Source organism: Rhinatrema bivittatum, chromosome 5 (assembly GCF_901001135.1).
Source record: "Rhinatrema bivittatum chromosome 5, aRhiBiv1.1, whole genome shotgun sequence".
Taxonomy (NCBI): Eukaryota; Metazoa; Chordata; class Amphibia; order Gymnophiona; family Rhinatrematidae; genus Rhinatrema; species Rhinatrema bivittatum.
Window position 1 is genome coordinate 168,128,946 of NC_042619.1, and position 18,617 is coordinate 168,147,562.

Sequence of the window (18,617 nt, forward strand, 5' to 3'; positions counted from 1 at the left end):
TTTCAGAATCCTGGGATGTATGCCATCTTGTCCATGTGATTTGCTAGTCTTTACTTTGTCAATCTGGCCTACTACATCTTCCAGGTTCACCATGATTTAGTTCAGTTCATCTGAATTATCACCCTTGAAAACTGTTTTCGGAACTGGTATCACCTCAACATCTTCATCAGTAAACACCGAAGCAAACAATTAATTTAGTCTTTCCACCATGGCCTTATCTTTCCTAAGTATCCCTTAGGGAAGATAATCTCACCTGAACTTTGTATCACCTCTATCTTCAGAAATTTCTTTTACTAACTCACTCTGGGTGTTTGAATACCTTGGAAGATATTAACCATAGCCTCATGATGGCCTACCCAATTTCAGGAGCCCAAGTCATTACTTCTATAACCTCTCAAAAAAGTCAAATGCATTTTTTTTATCTTGCATTTAAGAATGGGCTTCTTGGAAGGTCCCATGATGTAGTGGGCCCAGTGAGACATATCTTTAAAAAGCTCCGTGCTCTTTATACTTTTAAGTAGTTTTTCATAACATTTCTCTACCAGCACCCAAGGAATTGCTAATTTAACTAAATAGATGGATATGTATTTAAAAACAGAGGGGATATGTATGACAACCAAAATTACTAGAAAAGAGAAGGATAAACTGAGAGCCTTTGCTGCTTGAAGAATTTAACAACAGCTGTTGTGTAGGTCTTAGATGTTAACTTATACAGATCTCTGAATAAATACAACAGCTACCGAACACCATATCTGATACTGGAGTCTTTCTAGATGCCATGGAAGGTCATATCATACTTGTTGAAGATGATGCAGCTCAGCTAGAGAAAAGTCAGACAGAATTGGAAAAAGCTGAAGTAGTGTGGGAATACAAAAAAGACAAATTAGAGAATCATTTATGGCTCAATAATTTAAGATTGGTAGGTCTGCCTGAAAATATACCAGAGTAAGAGCTTGTTAAGATCCTGGAAACATGGTTTCCTGGTGAGCTGGATTTAAATGAATGCGCTGGGTGCTTGGAATTCTCCAAGCCTATCGAAAGAAGCAGAATGTATTTTACAATAATTGCAAGATACTCACATTTTGTTGCGCTCGGTGGTGGACCCTTGTCCTAGAGCAGTGGAGAACATCTCCCTGGTAGGGACCAGGAAACACCTGCCCCCAGGGGGTGGAGCACTGGAGGAGACAGAGGCTAGGATGAGCTTCACCAATGGAAGCCCATAATTGTTCAGAGTAGTTAAATCATAAGCAGATTGTGATAAATTGCAGGAAGACCTAGTGAGACTGGAAAATTGGGCATCAAAATTACAGATGAAATTTAATGTGGCTAAGTGCAAGGTGATGCATATAGGGAAAAATAACCCATGCTATAGTTACACAATGTTAGGTTCCATATTAAGTGCTACCACCCAAGAAAGAGATCTAGGCATCATAGTGGATAACACATTGAAATCATCGGTTCAGTGTGCTGCGGCAGTCAAAAAAGCAAACAATATTGGGAATTATTAGAAAGGGAATGGTGAATAAAACGGAAAATATCAAAATGCCTCTGTATCGCTCTGAATCGCTCCATGGTGAGACCGCATTTTGAATACTGTCTACAATTCTGGTTGCCGCATCTCAAAAAACATATAACTGCAATGGAGAAGGTACAGAGAAGGGCAACCAAAATAATAAGGTGAATGGAACAGCTCCCCTATGAGGAAAGACTAAAGAGGTTAGAACTATTCAGTTTGGAGAAGAGACGAGGGGGTATATGATAGAGGTGTTTAAAATTATGAGAGGTCTAGAACTGGTAGATGTGAATCGGTTATTTACTCTTTCAGATAATAGAAAGACTAGGGGGAACTCCATGAAGTTAGCTTGTGGCACATTTAAAACTAATCAGAGAAAGTTCTTTTCAACTCAACGCACAATTAAACTCTGGAATTTGTTGCCAGAGGATGTGGTTAGTGCAGTTAGTATAGCTGTGTTTAAAAAAGGATTGGATATGTTCTTGGAGGAGAAGTCCATTACCTGCTATTAATTAAGTTGACTTAGAAAATAGCCACTACTATTACTAGCAACAGTAACATGGAATAGACTTAGTTTTCGAGTACTTGCCAGGTTCTTATAGCCTGAATTTGCCATTGTTGGAAACAGGATGCTGGGCTTGATGGACCTTTAGTCTGACCCAGTATGGCATGTTCTTAAGCCCACGGTCCCCCCAGCTGAAGCCCATAGGGCTCTGGGCCACTTGGACTTAGGTTGGCCTCGCAGGGTCTCCTGGAGAGAAGGTAGACAGGTGTGCCCACAGATAGGAGTGCAATCGGGTTCAAGACTCGAGGTCAGATGGAGCAAAGAAGACCAGAACAGCATAGGCGTTGACAAGGCAAGGGACAAAGCCAGAATCAGAAAACGTGGTCAATCAGGAAGAGGTCAAATCTGAAGGTCAGTCCGAGGAGAGGTCATTCAGGCAGAGATCAGGTTCTGGAGGTCAGAAGGCAGGCAGCAGGTAGAGTAGTCAAGGAACAAGCCAAGATCAGAAGGCTGGCAGAGGAGTCAAGGATCAGGCCAAGGTCAGTACCAGAGAGTCAGCCCAGAGGTACCACCTGGGGAGATGAGAGACAAACACAAGGATGCTGGAACAGTAGGATACAGGAACAAGACTAGAACAAAGCTTTAGAACACAGTGACAATCTAGCATACAAGCTGATCTGATCCAGTGCTCAATCTTCATTCTACCGGGCCATGTCTACGGCCATCAGAGGAACAAGCAGGAACAGATAGAACAGTCAGATATGGAACTGATCAATTGGAGCAAGGTCCGGGGTGAGTAGCTGAACAGGACAGAGATGTTCTGAGTTCCAATCAACATGGATGTTCTTGGAGTGAGAGCTTGAACCCAGAAGCTTTGAAACAAGTGTTCTTGCATTCATGGGCTAGGACCCACAAGCAAGGAATCAATTCTTGGAAGTGCCAAGAGTGGGGCTTGAATCCACAACCTTAGGATCAAGGTCTTTACATCTTAGGCACTGCACCACATGCCAAGGCAAGCAAGCATAGGCAGGAACTTCCTTAAGTAGTTCCTTCAATCAGGGCACGCCGCAGAACTAGGACCCACCCCTGGACCTACAAGAGGCCGGATGGTCCGCGCGCACACACGTAGGGGCGTGGCCAATGCCACAGAAGGTGCAGAACTCCGGCGTGCGGCCTGGCGCACAGATGAAGGCCCACGACCGCCGCCATGGGATGCCAAGGCCTGGAGGAGCTCGCGGCCGCTGTCAGGGATGCCGTCCCGGGACTTGCAGTGGAGCCAGAGAGGTGAGCAGGCCCGTGCGGGTGCCGGACGCGAACAGGTCGCACAACATATTTCAAGATTTTTCCAGGTGAGTGCAGCTTTAACATAAATAATTTGCACCCATATGTAATGATCTGATAAAGAAAAATATGAAGTTCATGCTGCAATGTCCAGCACGACTCAGTATTTGGCATCAAGGCCTCTCTAGTGCAGCAAAAACTTTCCTCGATCAGATCACCAATAGTGTTGCCTGAATAGAGTTGGAACCAAGCAGATGAAGTGTGATGACAACCTTGGGGCTGTTTTAAACTGTGTTGTAGACCCAGTATGGGATATGGGATAACCCAGTATGGGACAGAGAACAAAGTAATAAAGCTTTACAATGAGTGATAAGAGTAAACTTTTTATGCAAGAAGCTTCTTCTACGCGATCTTTGCAGCAGTGGCGTAGCCACGGGTGGGCCTGGGTGGGCAGGTGCCCACCCAACTTAGACCCAGGCCCACCCAACTGGCACCGGAACTGCAAGGCTGTCGCGGGATCCCATCCCCGCGACAGCGAACAAGAGAACCCACGCCTCGCGCGCCATCACGGCACACACGGGGAAGCGCTGCTGCGGCCGTATGGCCAACCGGTCTTCCTGTTCGGGGGGGAGAGCGGAAGCACCGCGCGCAGCTTCCGCTTCCTCCCCCCAATGCAGGAAGATCAGCTGCCTCTCCTGCTGCCACCGGCCTCCTGCTATCTTCGGACCAAACGGCCCGCCGAACTTCCTGTTTGGGGGAGCGGAAGCGCCGCGCACAGCTTCCGCTTTCTCCCCCAGAGCAGGAAGATCAGCTGCCTCTCCTGCTGCCACCGGCCTCCTGCTATCTTCGGGCGTCGGGCCGTACTGCCCGCCGATCTTCCTGCTTGGGGGGGGAGGGAGGAAGCGGACGTTGTGCGCTGCGCTTCCACTCCCCCCCCCCCCGACAGGAAGTTCGGACGCCCGAAGATAGCAGGAGTCCGGTGGCAGCAGGAGAGGCAGCTGATCTTCCTGCTCTGGGGGAGAAAGCGGAAGCTGTGCACGTGCTTGAATGTGTATGTGTGGATGAGAATGGGAGTGTGTGTGGGTGAAAATTGGAGCCTGGGTGTGTATGTGGGTGAGAATGGAAGCTTGAATATGTGGGTGAATGGGAGCTCGAATGTGTGTATGTGTGGTTGAGAATGGGAGCCTGGGTTTGTGGGTGGGTGAGAATGGGAGCTTGAATGTGTGTATATATGGGTGAGAATGAGAGCCTGGGTTTGTGTGGGTGGGTGAGAATGGAAGCTTGAATATGTGGATAAGAATGGGTGCTTGAATGTGTGTATGTGTGGGTGAGAATAGTACCTTAAATGTGTATATGTATGGATGAGAATGGGAGCTTGAATATGTGTGGGTGAGACTGGGAGCATGGGTTTGTGGGTGAGAATGGGAGTCTGGGTTTATGTGTGTGGGTGAGAATGGGTGCCTGGATGTGCGTCTGTGTGTGCATAAGAATATAAGCCTGGGGAGGGGTGAGAAAGTGAGAACTTGAATGTGAGCTTGTGGGGGGGGGGGGGGGGGAGAGCATATGAGAGTGACAGCTTGAGTGTGTGAGAGGGAGTCTGTGAGAGAAAGCATGTATGTGTGTGTGTGTGTGTGTGTGTGTGTGAGGAAGGGAAGAAGACAGTAATAGAAGAAAGACACTGAAAAGGAATTAGGAAATGAGCTATAAGGGAAAAAATGGGAAAAAGAGACCAGGACCAACTGATTAGAAAAATACAAAGATCAGACAACAAAGGTAAAAATATATATCTATATTTTGAGATGTTAGCAATTTAAATATAAGCAACACAACCGCTCTCTCAAAATTTATGGACAGGTAGGAGCCGTGTATAAAATCGTAATAATAAGAAGGCTAAAGTACCACAAATCACCGTGAATTATGTTTGTATCATTAAGTAAACCTCATACTTAGGCGTAGATGTGAATGCTATGCTGCATAATTTGGCATTATTTATCAGTAAAAAAACAACTAGTAGACCTGCATGCCTACAGCCCACCCATGTTAACCTTGTGCCCACCCAAAAAATCAATTCTGGCTACGCCACTGCTTTGCAGAACTCAATCCTAGTGTTAAAGACTTTACCTATTATGTTAAAGACTTTACCTATTATGCTAGAGCTCATAACACAATTACTCAATGCCTATTAATGTTAATGAGAGAAGTTAAAATTAAGGGGTTAGTGATCTCTGAACATTGTCCGGTCCCTTGTAAAATACATTTAAAGGGCAAGGATCAGGATACCATGCAATGGAAAATGCCTCCTGAACTGGTCAATGACCAGAAATTCTCTATTTTTCTGCTGGATAAGTAGATGCAATACCAGAACACAAATGTGCAACTTAAAAAAATCCTGTTCTTTTCTCGGAGACTGCTAAGGCAGTTCTCCTCAGAGAGATAATAAGTTACACTCATATAAGTGGAAGAAAATTAATACTGCCATATTAAATTTGGATCAGCAACTGAAATTATACAAACAGAATTTGATACAATACCCCAGCAGAGAGATTCAAGAGGATTTTAAACTTACCCAACAGATGCTTTATGATTTGCTTCATCAAAGAGCCCTTATGTCTTTACAGTGTATTAAACATAAATTTTTCCAGTATGGAAATAAGCCTGGCAGACTATTGACAAATGTAGTCAGAAGTCAGGAATGGTTTAGGTTTATTCCAGCTATTCATAATGCAGCTTTGGAATGTACATACAAACAGCACTGTACACCTCAGGGAAGATTTGGTGGGGGTGTGGCAATTTATGTCCAGGAGGGTCCAGGATAAAGATGATACAAGAGACTAAATACTCAGTAGAACCTATATGGGTAGAAATCCCATGTGTGTTGGGTAAGAGTATAGTGATAGGAGTATACTACCATTCACCTGAACAAAATGGTCAGACAGATGATGAAATGCTAAGAGAAATCAGGGAAGCAAACCAATTTGGCAGTGCAATAATAATGGGAGATTTCAATTACCCCAATATTGACTGGGTAAATGTAACATCAGGACTTGCTAGAGACATAATAATGATTGCTTCATGGAGCAATTGGTTCAGGAACCAACAAGAGAGGGAGCTATTTTAGATTTAATTCTTAGTAAAACGCAGGATTTGGTGAGAGAGGTAACGGTGGTGGGGCCTCTTGGCAACAGTGATCATAACATGATCACATTTAAACTAATAACTGGAAGGGGGACAATAAATAAATCTGCAGCTCTAACACTAAACTTTCAAAAGGGAAACTTTGATAAAATGAGGAACAGCTGCAAAGGTTAAAAGTGTTCAACAGGTTTAGACATTGTTTAAAAATACAATCCTAGAGGCGCAGTCCAATGTATTCCACACAATAAGACAGGTGGAAAGAAGGCAAAACGATTACCGTCATGGTTAAAAGGTGAGATGAAGTAGGCTATTTTAGCCAAAAAAAAAAATTTCAAAAATTGGAAGAAGGATCCATCTGAAGAAAATAGGATAAAACATAAGCATTGTCAAGTTAAGTGTAAAACATTGATAAGACAGGCGAAGAGAGAATTTGAAATGAAGCTGGCCATAGAGGCAAAAACTCATAATAACAACTTTTTAAAAAATATATCCGAAGCAAGAAACCTGTGAGGGAGTTGGTTGGACCATTTGTTGACTGAGGTGTTAAAGGGGCTCTTAGGGAAGATAAGGCCATTGCAGAAATTCTTTGCTTCCGGGTTTACTAATGAGGATGGTGGGGAGATACCAGTTCCAGAGATGGTTTTCAGGGGCGATGAGTCAGACAAACTGACCAAAATCATTGTGAACCAGGAAGATGTAGTAGGCCAGATTGACAAACTAAAAAGTAGCAAATCACCTGGACTGGATGGTATGCATCCTAGTGTGTCAATCAAGGCCCTGACCATTGCCTTGATTGACTATGCTACAGATTACTCTGTGTCCAGAATTCTACATTGCTTGCCATGACCTTCGCTTGCTGCCGGCCCAAAGATGAGATTTCTGCAATATTCTCTCAACCTAGCTTGATGGACTCTCCACCTGGGTAACATCAAGCTAGGTTGAGAGAACATTGCACAAATCTCATGTTTGGGTGAGTTTCCTCACTCCGAAGATCATCAAATCTTCACAAGAGTACACTGTTGTGTTAGTACATCACACTCTGCATGTCAAAGTTGCCCCCTAACCCCCTACACTAATACCTAAACTTCACCTCGAGTAGCTAGATGGGCCTCCTATAAAGGTGTAAATACCTACCTAGTATAAGGGCCTTATAGCTAGTCTCTCTCTCTCTCTCTCTCTCTCTCTCTCTCTCTGGGAGGAATTGCAACAATTGTGGGACTTACACAAAAAAGTTATTGCAGTCTGTGGTAATACCTAAGTGAAGTGCTAAGATAGTGCACTTTGTGATAAACAGCCTGTTACCATAAAGCATGCCTCTTTTCCTATCACATGTGATATTTAGTGTACTTTGATAAATCCAGGCCTATGTTAGTTGGGTATATGTATCTGACTTATTTGCCAAACAACACATCAGCTCAGAACAGACTCTACTGTGTTCAGTGAAAAAATTCAAGTTGCTGTGTATATCTTATTACTTGATACTTTCTTTCTGAGTGACTGAAACTTTTTTTTCCCTAGGTTAATAAAACATAAAACTGTATTTTCATGGGAAATGTGTTTTTTTAAAATAACTAAATAAATTGTCTATTAATGCTAAAAAAAAAAACAAATCAGGTTTTTCCAGTGTTACTTTGAACTATTTATTGGTTATTTATGTCAGGGTCTTAAAGAAGCCCAGAATTGCACCATTGTCAATTTATTGGATCTGAATGTCCCCCAAACTGTATTAATGGTTTACTTTTAATGACAGGCATTAATGGTTAGTTCAAAGAGTTTTACAAATATAATAAGAGACATATATTACATGACTAAAAAAGGGATAGGCATTTTTCTGAACCTAATTTCAAATGATTACATTGTCAATTGGTGGTGTAATTTTAACGCTAGGGGCCACCACTCTGACCCACTTGTCCATCGACTCTACCTCCTTGTACCTTAGTTGTACCTTAGATCACAGTCAGTCATTCACTTGTAGAAGACAGATCACACGGAAGCTGACGTTGGTAAAATAAGGCAGCAGCTTTTATTGAACATATCATGTCAAAACTTCCCTAGGTACCCAAGCTGGTAATATGTGTCCACTGCTGCTCGCTGTAGGGACCAAGCAAGACAGCATTACTCCATGGCCCCCTGCCTTGTCCTCCAGCAAGGGGGCCCTGACCATCGGTGCCTTCCACGCCGCCACCTTTTTGCGCTTCCCCCAGCACTGATCGGCTGGCCAGCCAACCTGTGATGCTACCGGCACCACTTGCCATATGCCCAACCGACCTGGGTCACCGCCCCTCGCTCCAAGCTGTGACAGTGGCCCCAAACATTACATAATATTTTTAACTGTAATTTATTAACATAATTTCACTATCAACTGTCTACGTAAACCTGTTGAACAAAGGTATGCAAGTTAATATTATTATCGTAATGGCATAAACTGCTCCTCAATTTTATAATTAACTTCAAATTGCAGGGTGGGTTTTCTTTGGTGGGATCAAAAAGGGATCGCCTCCAGTCTGTCGCAGCCTTTTAAAGGCCTGCAATGTCATTTGCACTCGCCGGCGTCACTCCCCTCCGCGTCATAGCCCTGGGTGAGGCTATGACGCGACCGCATCTCTTTTCCCGTTCGCAGGGACCCACAAGAAGTGTGCGCCAGCACTCCCCCTCTTCTGATGCCGCTTCTCTCACCCCCTTCCCTTCTGCCCCATCGCTGTCCTTCACGGGGGGTGGTGGTGCCGCATTTAAGGGTGGGCTCTGGCAACTGTGTCAGGCCCACCTATTAACACTAGCAGCCGCCACTCTGACCCACGTCCGTCGACTCTACCTCCTTGTATCTTAGATGTACCATATATCACAGTTAATCATTCACTTGTATAAGATAGATCACCCGGAAACTGATGTTGGTAAAATAAGGCCGCAGCTTTTATTGAACATATCATGTCAAAACTTCCCTGGGTACCCGAGTCGGTAATATGTGTCCACCGCTGTGCGCCGTAGGGACCAAGCAAGGCAGCATTACTCCATGGCCCCTCGCCTTGTCCTCTAGCAAGGAGGTCCTGACCATCGGTGCCTTTCGCGCTGCCACCTTTTTGCAATTCCCCCAGCGCTGATCGGCTATCCAGCCATCCTGTGATGCTACTGGCACCACTTGCCATATGCCAAACAAGCCTGGGTCACCGCCAAGGCATGAGGTAGGGAAGACCCTTGCTCATGTCCCCCCAAATAAATAATAAGCTGTGGCCCTTGCCGTGTGTGTCTCTCATTCCATGCCTCCATGGCATCCTGTATCGCATTATAAAAAAAAAAAATATATATATATATCATAACCCACATCCGACAGGTGCACTCCGTCCTGTCTGAAAGGCCTGGATATGGATCATCGGCCCACTGGTGTCTTATCTGTTGGCCATCTCTCTCTTGTGTCCATAACCCGATCTGACGATCACTGAGCGCTGCACCCCTTGCTGATCTGTAAGATACAATCAAGACTTTTGGTTATCTGTGGTCACTTTGTCCAAACGGACATATGTATTGACCGCATTGGAATGCCACCATCCAATTCTCTTTATTGTGGACGTTTGAAGCCCAGCTTGCGCTGCATTTGTCGCCACCCCAATTCCGAAGGAATGCGTTGTGAATTATTTTTTTTGTGTTCGAATTCATTTTATTAATTGATGCTTTCAAAACTGCTGCAAATTGGTATCTGGTTAATGGTGTACCATCTGCATGTATCAGCAGGTGTACCCCCATCTGACCGCTGGTCCAAATAATTCCTTGCATTATTTATTGAGCAAGTATCACACCCTGCCACCCATTTCAACAACAGCATGGCTCCTCTTATGTCTTGATCTATTTTTGACTTGATATTATGATAGTTAATGTCTCTGGTGTCCAGGTGTCCATATCACATTCTTCTGAAGTAATCCACTCTGGCCAGAGTCCTCCTTGTTGGCGGCTGTCAATTCACTCACCCGCAATGCTCCGAAGAATGCGAGGGAGAAGGCTAGACGAAATAGCTCTGTTTCAACTCCAATGAACAGATTGATGATAACATTGTGTAATGGAATGTCTGATGTCACTGGTAGGACCAACTTTTCTTGCCCATCTTGTCATCATTTTCTTCAGAATAAAGGACTTAGTGGGGTCACCCCACTCCCTCACCTTAAAAAAGAATGACAGTACTGCCAAATGTTTAATTATGGCGTTCCTTGATACACCATTTTCTTTTGACATGGCAATGTATTTGATGATCAATTCATCGCTAACTGAGCCTTATCTCCATCTGTTCCCTCTTAGGACGTTAGTCACGTAATCGTAGCCTCGGCAGTATGACTTCCATGTAGATGTAGCAATAGATCTGCGTACTAACTCCAAAGTGGTTGCAGACCAATTTTCCATTGGTCCCTGCTTCCCCCGCTGCTGGTACCTGCTTAAAAAACAAATGCCCTTTAGCACAATACCTGTTCCACTGCTTTGTTGTTGCACCAGAAAATTACCTGCTTATTCCTGAGCCTGTTGCTCCATAGTACTAGCGTAAATAATATAGGGAAGAGCTCCAAAAAGTGTATGTTCTTTGTGAGCCCATTTGAAATCCATTCCGCTGGCCATGGTTCTGCACACCATGTGTCTTGGCAAATGGCCCCAAAACCTAAAGCTCCTGATGCATCTGTGTGAATGTTCAAATCTTGGTTGAAAAGCGGTGCCCCTTGCATAACAGATACGCCATTGAAGTCGTCAAGGAACTCCTTCCATGTCTTTAAATCTGCACATATCTCCTTTGAGACTCGAGGGAAATGGTGAGGTTGTCATATCCCGGCTGTTGTCCCTGCCAATCTTCACATGAATGCCTTTCCCATGGGAATGACCCTATATGCAAAGTTCAATGTTCCCAGAATCGATTGCACAACCCACAGGGATATTTTCTTTGCTGATGCCATTTGTTGTATTACTTTTTGTGGAGTTTTTCCACTTTTTCTTCCAGATGTTTGGCTAACATTCTGTTGGAATCCAACTCAATACCCTGGAATGATATTATTGTTGTTGGACCTTTGGTTTTTTCATGTGCCAATGGTAGTCCGAATTCCCTCGCAATTTTTTGTAATTCTGTTAGCAGGTTGTAGCATGTGCTTGAGCCTCTTGGTGTTGCAGTCTCAGGCGCCACGGTGGCGCCCGAGGCCTTACCTCCTCTTCGGGTCCCGGAGCCCTGCCGCGATCCGCGGACTTGGGACCCCGGCCGCAGCTCCCTCCTTCCGCTCCGACCCCGCGCGGGCCTGCAAGGCCTTCAGGCGCCATGCGCCGGCTCCCTCTCCACCGCCGGCATCCTCCCGCAGCTAGCCCCGCCCCCTAGGCACGCGCGCGCGGCAGAGCCCTGTTTTTAAAGGGCCCAGCGCGGGAAAGCACGGCTCCTCCCTTTCCTGACGTCAGACGCTGCAGGGCTATTTAAGCCCTGCAGTTCCTAGCCTTCCTTGCCTTGCAACGAGGTTCCTTCTTCCGAAGAGCTAGTTGCCATCGTTCCTGTTACTCCTGTTTTGTCTTCAGCCTGCCTTGACTCCGGTCCGTGACTTCGACTCCTGTTTTGTCTTCAGCCTGCCTTGACTCCGGTCCGTGACTTCGACTCCTGTTTGTCTTCAGCCTGCCTTGACTCCGGTCCGTGACTTCAACTCCTGTTTGTCTTCAGCCTGCCTTGACTCCGGTCCGTGACTTCGACTCCTGTTTGTCTTCAGCCTGCCTCGACTCCGGTTCGTGACCCCGACTCCTGCTTGCTCGCCGCCTGCCAAGACTCCAGTTCGTATTCCACTCCTGGGTTTCCTCGTCCTCGCCTAAGTCCCAGCGGTCCGGGTCCCTATGGGCTCCTCCTGGGGGGACCTCGGACTTCCAGGGCGAAGACTCCTAAGTCCTAGCGACCCGGGCTCCCACAGCTCCTCTGGAGGAGTCACAGGTTTCCAGGTGAAGCTCCAATTGCCCAGTGGGAGTTCTGCCTACCGACTGTTCCCTCGGGTCGGTCGGCCTAAGGATCCACATCCGGATTTCCTCCATCACAACAGTTTGCAAGGCCATGGATCCGGCAGACCTCGCCGGGCTACAGGCCATTCCTGGTTTGGCCCAGCGGTTGGTTCAGCAACAGCAGGTCCTGGACTCCCTGGCTGCAACAGTAGAGCGGCTGGCCGCTCGCATGGATGCCGAGCCGCCCGCACCTGTTCCGGTACCAGCACCCGCTCCAGCACCACTGGTAACCCTCCAGTCCCCTACGCAGCTTCCAGCGCCCTCACGCTATGCCGGGGATGCCAAGGCGTGTCGAGGGTTCTTAAACCAATGTTATGTGCGCTTTGCACTACTGCCTAACCAGTTTCCTACAGATGGCACCAAGGTGGCGTACATTTTTTCCCTTTTGGACGGACGGGCCCTGAACTGGGCTTCCCCCATGTGGGAGAATAATGATCCAGCGCTGGGGGATTTGAACCGTTTTGTGGAAGAGTTCAAAGCGGCTTTTGATGAGCCAGCATGACAGGCTTCCGCTACCTCAGAGTTACTTCAGCTCTGGCAAGGAACGCGGACTTTGGCGGACTACGCGTTGGAATTCCGCACGCTCGCCCACGAGGTAGGCTGGCAGGATGAGGCTCTTCGGGGCGTGTTCCTGGAAGGCTTAGCCGGTCGTATTAAGGACGAGCTAGCGGCTCGGGATCTGCCGGAGACCCTGAGTTCCCTTATTGACTTGGCGGGCCGAATTGATCGGCGTTTGCAGCAGAGGGCGAAAGAGGGGCGCCCTTTTCGACGCTTGACATCCGTGACTCCGAGGATCTCGAACTCGGGCTCACGGGGAACTGCACCTGCACCAGCAACTTCCTCTGATGAGCCCATGCAAGTGGGCCACTCGTCATTGTCACCCGAAGAAAGGCAGCGACGCCGTGACTTGAGGCTGTGCCTGTACTGTGGCGGTAAGGGCCACTACCTTGCACAGTGTAAGGAACGGGCGGAAAACTCCCGCGCCTAGGTGTAAGGGAGGACTGTCCCCTAGGCTGCCTTAGCGCTGCTCCTCAGTGTACCATACCGGTAACCTTGGAATATCCCGGTGGTTCCTTCCTCACGCAAGCCCTAGTCGACTCCGGGGCAGGAGGCAACTTCATTACTAAGGACCTGGTGCAACAGCTGAATCTTCCTACACGATCTAGGACTCCTGCCTTACGGGTAACCTCTATTCAGGGTACTCCTTTGTCTGGATGCATTTCCTCAGAGACCTTTCCGTTGATTTTGCAGACGGGCTTATTGCACAAAGAGGAGATTTCGTTGTTAGTTTTGGAGAGAGCTGTACATCCGGTGGTCCTTGGTTTACCCTGGCTCCAAAAACACTCTCCTGTAATTCGCTGGAAGGACTTTCAGATTACCCAGTGGAGTTCTGAGTGTTTCCAATCCTGCCTCCAAGCTAAAAGATTCCAACGGATTCCGCTGGCTCTCACCTCTCCGGTATTACCGGCTCCGTATGCAGATTTTCTGGATGTCTTTTCCAAAGAAAAAGCGGAATTGTTACCGCAACACCGACCTTTTGACTGTGCGATAGAGTTGCTCCCGGGTACTACTCCCCCTCGGGGACGGGTATACCCGTTGTCTCAGCCTAAGACCCGGGCTATGTCAGAATACATCACCGAGAATCTGGCTAAGGGCTTCATCCGCCCTTCAAAGTCTCCCGCCGGAGCAGGTTTCTTTTTTGTTGCAAAGAAGGACGGAGCCTTGCGGCCTTGCATAGATTACCGTGGGCTCAACGCTATCACCAAGAAGAACCGGTACCCGCTTCCCCTCATTCCGGAATTGTTGGATAGGCTCCAAGGAGCCCAAGTGTTCACTAAATTGGACCTCCGTGGCGCATACAATCTGGTCCGAATCCGTCCCGGGGATGAATGGAAGACGGCGTTCAACACCCGGGACGGCCATTATGAATACCTAGTGATGCCACTTGGACTGTGCAATGCTCCCGCCGTATTCCAGCACTTAATGAACGAGATTCTGCGAGGATTATTGCACTCCTGCGTGATCGTCTATTTGGACGATGTTCTCATACATTCCCCGGATCTTACCTCCCATCGGCAACATGTGAGACAAGTACTCCAGATCTTACGAGACCATCATTTGTATGCAAAGTTTGAAAAATGTCTCTTTGAGCAAGAGTCGTTACCCTTCCTAGGGTATATTGTGTCCTCTACTGGTTTCCGGATGGACCCCAGTAAGGTGTCCGCCATCAGGAAGTGGCCCCGTCCTGAGGGGCTTAAAGCGTTGCAACGTTTTTTGGGGTTTGCTAACTTCTATAGACACTTTATTCCCCAGTACTCTCGATTGGTGGCACCTTTAACCGCGCTAACTCGGAAAGGGGCAAACACCCGTCTTTGGCCTAAGGGGGCTTGTGAGGCTTTCGAACAATTAAAGGAGGCGTTTCTCCGGGATACTTGTTTACGTCACCCGGATCCCACACGCCCATTCTTTGTTGAGGTCGATGCCTCTATCATTGCTGTAGGGGCGGTCCTCTCGCAGGTCTCTACCTCCGGGCATCTCCTACCCTGCTCCTATTTTTCCAAAAAATTCTCGTCAGCCGAGTGTAATTACGGCATTGGGGATAAGGAGTTGCTGGCTGTCAAACTTGCGCTGGAGGAGTGGAGACAGTGGTTGGAGGGCTCCCTTCATCCGGTCACAATTTATACAGATCATAAAAACCTGGAGTTCCTCAACCAGGCTCAACGACTTAATCCCCGACAAGCACGTTGGTCCCTTTTCTTTAACCGTTTTGATTTCATACTGAAGTAGCGTCCCGCCTCGAAGAATGTACGGGCTGATGCGCTCTCTCGTTATGAAATTCAGGAGGGAAAGGAAGACCTCCCACAACACATCATTGATCCCGCTAGAATCCAGGTAGCCAGTACCACAGTTTCCACTCTAGGACGAGTTGTGGTTTCTCGCAAAGACCGCAGGAGGGTGTTAGCCTGGGCCCACGACTCCCTTTCGGGGGGTCACGCCGGCAGGGAGAGGACGCTTGATCTGTTTAACCGCTATTACTGGTGGCCTCGAATTCGTCAAGATGTGCGAGTATATGTGGATTCGTGCCCAGTATGTGCCCGGCAAAAACCGCCTAGTGGTCGGCCCTGGGGGCTCCTGTAGCCGCTGCCTGTTCCCGCGGAACCATGGTCCCACATAGCCACGGACTTTGTAGTGGATCTGCCACCCTCGGAAGGTAATACGGTGATTTGGGTAACCGTAGACCGCTTTTCTAAGATGATTCACCTGGTACCCTTGCCTAAGCTGCCCTCTGCGCCTGAACTCGCACTCTTGTTTACCCTACACTTCTTCCGGGCTCATGGACTACCACAGAGTATCGTATCAGACAGAGGGCCACAGTTTACGGCCCGTTTTTGGCGTGCCCTTTGTAAGAAATTTGGGGTACAATTAAATTTGTCCACGGCGTTTCACCCCCAGTCTAATGGCCAGACGGAGCGCACGAACCGCACTCTTAAAACCTTCCTCCGTAGTTTCATCTCCGAAAAGGGAACTGACTGGGTTTCTCTTCTGCCTTGGGCAGAGTTCGCCTACAACAATCATACCCATGCTGCCACGGGACAAACACCTTTCCAGATTGTGTTTGTCGCCACCCAAGGCCTCCAATACCGCTTCCTATTTCCATTCCATCACCAGCTGCCTTAACCGCAGCACGCCAAGTGCATCATCTCTGGAAGGGGATTCAACTCAAACTGACCACTGCAGCGAGAAAGTCCCAGCAGTTTGCTAACCGTCATCGGCGTCCAGCGCCGGTTTTCTTGCCGGGTACCAAGGTGTGGTTAAGCACCCGGAACCTCCAACTACCTAACCGTTCTCGTAAGTTGGCTCCCAGATACTGCGGGCCTTTTCAAGTTGCGGAGCGTATAGGAACAGTATCCTACAGACTTCGCCTTCCGTCTTCACTCCGCATCCATAACGTGTTCCACGTCTCTTTGTTGAAACCGGTGGTACTTTCCCGATTCCACCATCCTTCCACAGACGCACTAGCGTCACCTGCATCTCAGGAGAATACGTATCAGGTTCGGGAGGTCTTGGACGTTCGCTTCCATGCCCGTCGCTGGGAATACCTGCTGGCATGGGAGGGGTGCGGCCCCGAAGAAGACTCATGGGAACCAGCTCGGAACATCTTGGACAAATCATTGCTAACTCAATTCCATCTGGACAATCCCGGGAAACCCGGCCCTCGGCGAAGGGGGCGTAAGAGGGGGGGTACTGTTGCGGTCTCAGGTGCCACGGTGGCGCCCGAGGCCTTACCTCCTCTTCGGGTCCCGGAGCCCTGCCACGATCCGCGGACTCGGGACCCCGGCCGCAGCTCCCTCCTTCCGCTCCGACCCCGCGCGGGCCTGCAAGGCCTTCAGGCGCCATGCGCCGGCTCCCTTTCCAATGCCGGCGTCCTCCCGCGGCTAGCCCCGCCCCCTAGGCACGCGCGCGCGACAGAGCCCTGTTTTTAAAGGGCCCAGCGCGGGAAAGCACGGCTCCTCCCTTTCCTGACGTCAGACGCTGCAGGGCTATTTAAGCCCTGCAGTTCCTAGCCTTCCTTGCCTTGCAACGAGGTTCCTTCTTCCGAAGAGCTAGTTGCCATCGTTCCTGTTACTCCTGTTTTGTCTTCAGCCTGCCTTGACTCCGGTCCATGACTTCGACTCCTGTTTTGTCTTCAGCCTGCCTTGACTCCGGTCCGTGACTTCGACTCCTGTTTGTCTTCAGTCTGCCTTGACTCCGGTCCGTGACTTCGACTCCTGTTTGTCTTCAGCCTGCCTTGACTTCGGTCCGTGACTTCGACTCCTGTTTGTCTTCAGCCTGCCTCGACTCCGGTTCGTGACCCCGACTCCTGCTTGCTCGCCGCCTGCCAAGACTCCGGTTCATATTCCACTCCTGGGTTTCCTCGTCCTCGCCTAAGTTCCAGCGGTCCGGGTCCCTACGGGCTCCTCCTGGGGGGACCTCGGACTTCCAGGGCGAAGACTCCTAAGTCCTAGCGACCCGGGCTCCCACAGCTCCTCTGGAGGAGTCACGGGTTTCCAGGTGAAGCTCCAATTGCCCAGTGGGAGTTCTGCCTACCGACTGTTCCCTCGGGTCGGTCGGCCTAAGGATCCACATCCGGATTTCCTCCATCACAACACTTGGACCCATAAATAGGAAGTCATCCCAGTAGTGGATAATGTTGTCCGAAGCTGTCTTCTTTTGCTGTAACCCTATGCAGGAATAAGCTGAACAGCTCGAAGTAAGCACATGAGACTGAACATCCTATTGGCATTAATTTATCAAAGAAAAATTTGTTTTTGAATGCAAACCCCTGGAACAGAAAAATCTCTGGGTGCACTGGGAGAAGCCTGAAAGCTAATTCTATATCGGCCTTTGCCATCAACGCCCCCGCTCTGCATGTTCTGAGAAGCTCTATCGCCAAATCGAAGGATGTGAATTGCACCATGCATTCTTCTTGTGGCAATTGATCATTTACAGACTCTCCCGGGGGGTATGACAAATTTTGAATGAGACGGTATTTTCTTTGTTCTTTCTCTGGAATGACTGCCAGTGGTGAAAGACACATGTTCTTAAATGGTTGTTTTTGTTAAGGACCAGTCATTCCTCCGAGTGCCAATTCAGTCTCCAACTTCTCTTGCACGATGTCCACATGCCATGTTGCTGATTGTACATTGCCATTCTTTGTACTCTTCATCCGGCCTTGAACTGGGATAATAAATCCTTTATGAAAACCTTGTGTTAACTTCCATGCTTTCTGTTGGTTTGGGTATAATTCCAGCCATGGTTTCATTTTTTTTTTTTTGGTTGATGGGTGAGTATGCTTTCTCAAACTGCCCCGTTTTAGTTTGCTGTAGCCTTACTCCCTGTTACCGTTTTTTTAGGGTATCTTGTCAATGGATGTGGGGCTGCGCAAGCTGAACACACGTGCTTAAATTTGCAGTCCTGGAACATGCATGTTGTTCTGTTATATCACCATCATGTGTTATCCTGAGACTGGGCTTGCCTTGCTGAAAACCTACTGGGTGATGACCTTCTCGTGTTTTTTGGGCATATTCCTTGCTCCATTGATTTTCATGTCATCTGCTGTATCCACAGGCTGTGTTATGGTTGTGAGGTGTTGGAGTGGATTCTTCGGTACTGCAGTGATGGCCACTCCCACGGGGAGGAGCCCCATGAGGA